This window comes from Bidens hawaiensis, unplaced genomic scaffold (genome assembly GCF_021521415.1).
Source record: "Bidens hawaiensis isolate Kalapana, Puna unplaced genomic scaffold, B.hawaiensis_p1.1 tig00019341_1, whole genome shotgun sequence".
In the NCBI taxonomy this organism is placed as follows: Eukaryota; Viridiplantae; Streptophyta; class Magnoliopsida; order Asterales; family Asteraceae; genus Bidens; species Bidens hawaiensis.
Window position 1 is genome coordinate 325659 of NW_027492936.1, and position 3404 is coordinate 329062.

Below are 3404 nucleotides of genomic sequence, written 5' to 3' on the forward strand. Positions count from 1 at the left end.
TTTGGCGAACACAACAACGGCGGTTACGGGTGGAGATTATGGCAGATCTGTATTACTCTTTCACCCGCACCGCCGCGCTTGTCAACGTTTTGGGAATTTTAGCTTCATCCTCCGGAAAAACGGTGGTGGTTGCAGATGCGCCAGAACTCTAGCTTCATCTGTCTTGTCGGGTTTGGGGAACCATCGTCGTCAGTGGTTGCAGGTGCGGCAGTGAGGTGGTGGTGGTCCGGTTGGTTCTTTGGTGCAGAGAGAGAAAGTAAGATTAGTGGAAGTGATGGATGATGATGAATTGTAATAGGGGAGAGAGAGAGAGAGAGAGAGTTAGTTTTGTCTTTTTGTGTATTTTATATTTGTTAGTTTTAATTATAAAATAAATTATATATAGGATTACAAAAATACCCTCATGTGCAAGACAAATGATCAGGTTTAACAAAAAAATTTAATTGAGTTAGTGAAAAAGGACGTAACGTGAAACAAATTTGAAACATGAATTATGTCTTTTATTAAATGATGTCTAATGAAAATCAGGTCAAACGTAAATGACGTCTTTTGCTATTTTGTCTAAAATAAAAGAAAAGAAAAAAAATGTGTTAATTACATTATTGAGTTAGATAGGAAGAGAAAGATAGGAAAAATAAATTATAGCTTTACAATTATGTCCTCATAGCCAAATGCAAAAAGAGAATTAAGATATGGTAAATTAATAATATTATAATGTACTATAAACTTTCCTTCACAATCTGGACATATTAAAGTTTTGGAGGAAAAAAAGACCCAACTTTTTTTGTCATTCTCTTTTTTTTCATAAAAGAAAATTCAAGATTGAAAAAAAAAATTTCCTTATCTTTTTTTTTTCAAATCCTTAAATAAAAAACTAAAGAATGCTATGTTAAATAATCATTTAAAATCGTAGATTCTCTCCGCTAGAAACCACACAATTAAACACAAACATGGCAGATGCGATCTTTAACGTTTGACGCATACTATAGCAATTATATCAATAACCGAGGTGCCATATATAACTCCGGTGCATTGAAAAAGTGTAGGCAATTATATCAATAACCGAGGTGCCATATATAACTCCGGTGCATTGAAAAAGTGTAGGTTCCTTAATAACAACCACTGGATTTCAAAACTCAATAATTAAATATAATTTCTAAACCATTAGAAACCTATAAACCTCTTTAAAACTTCCACTTAGACAGGTGGAGGGTTAGTGTAGATTTATCTTGTAATTTTGATGTTTGCTGCTTCTTGTTAGTTGTGATTGATGTTGCAGTTTTTAGCTGGCTGCTTTGTGTTATTGAAGTTTGCCAAAAAAAAAATAAATAAAACTAATAATAAAATAAAAACTTTAACATGTGGACGGGCTATTTAACACTTGGTCATTTGCATGTTATATATCAGAGCTTGCGCCTTTCAAAAGAAACAAAATAAAAATAAAAATCTCAAAGCTTGTAATCTTCACACTTTTATGTTTGTACATTATGATTACCTACACGTTAATTTATGAGTATGCAGTTTAGTTATTATTTCATGAAACTTATTGCCTTATTGGCGTGCAGCTCTTAATTTCCTAATACATTCAAAACTTAACTATTTGTATGTGCTTATAAATGCGACAAAAGTTCATATCCATATGTGTTTGCGTAATCCACAAACTGTATGTTTTCCGTGTAATGCTTGTGGTGGTTAATAGTGGCTTGTTTTGTTATCCAAATGAACAATTCAACTATACAATTTAGAAGTAACTTATATATCAACATATCACTATGAAAAATGGGGCTTCACTGACGAACGCTTTCGTCCGTCAGTGAAAGACTGAAAGGCATCATTGACTAAAATCCGTCGGTGAAGCTTTGTTGGCCGTGGGTGGTTCTCTTTCCGATGGATAACCGACAGATCACCGACTCACACTTTTTTCGACAGCTTACCAACGCACCTTCTCTGACTACATGTTCTATCAGGGCCTATTAATTTTATTTCTTTTTTTTAAGTAAAGTATGACGAAATTCAGTGGTGATCCGTTGGTTATTTACCGATGGATATATACGGGCTGTTTTCCATCGATGAAGGTTCAATTTTCTAGTAATGTTTCTATACCCTTACCAATATTAAATGGAAGTAGACAGCCTCTTTGTTCAATCACCAAAAGTAGTAGACATAACGATCCCTTTGTGATATGTTTGAATATATATGAAATAGAAACAATTGGAAGTTATAGAAGGGTAGCATACACTGCATCATGTCTCATTTCTATTGATCATGACATGTCATGGCCTATTTGGGATTCTACGATGTTGTATATATGTGTAGTCTATAATCAATAAATCAACCAATTAAACAAATAAACAAATCTGGTAATTTTGTATGCCATTGAAGATGAAAAAATTGCAACCTGGATTATTCTCTGAATCGTGTAATTACTATCAGATAAACCTATTTGTGGATTACACACGATGATTTATCGGATAAGACTAGAGAATTTCTGCAGATGGATTGGATTTTGATGATTCTGTGAATGCGATGAAGAACAAGAGAAGAAGTAACTGTCCTCTCTGTTCCATGTATTCGATGAAGTTATATTATCATCCAGGGAATGAAAAAACATGGTTTAATCTAATCAAAATCCATTTCCTTCATGAGCCCAAAAAAATAACTAAAAGCCCATTTGACATTACACTTAAGCCCAAGTATAAAACCAAACAACAAAGCCCAAATAACATTATTGTTAAACAAGCCTGCACTCCTGCGTCACCTAACTCGTTTAATCTCATAACGTTATTTTCTTCCATCGACAAGTTAATCCAATAACACTAAAATATCCAACAATCCTCCCCTATTTTAGTGATATCCATGATTAACTTAACCATCGTCACAGAAACGCAAATGTATGCATAAATGAAAATTTCCTATGGATTGAATTTTCATCTTAGTAAATTACACGATCCAAATATTCGAATATCGGGGTGTCCTATGGATTGAACCCTTGCTATCCATTTGAATACTTGAAGGCAAAATACACATACGTTTATAAATCCAAATTCCGCTCGACACAATATTTTACTAGCCTGTGTCCTAATCCTTCAAAGAATATATCAAAGTTCAAATCCAAAGCTTCTTGAAGCGGCTAAACTTCATATTCTTATAGGTAGTTCATTATTCTTGCACCCGCACTGCAATTTAACAATGAACTATTAAGAAGCTATACTTCAACCTACTTTATCTGTAAGGCCCCGTCCCCGGTAACCCTACTTTGGTGTTGGCTTTACACATAAATACAGTTCTAAAATCAGAGTTAATTAAAAACTTTTCGCGGAATACTTAATATTAAACATTCTTACATAACATAAGTACTTGTCTTAACAAAATACATTAAGTCTTAAACAACAACATAAACGACA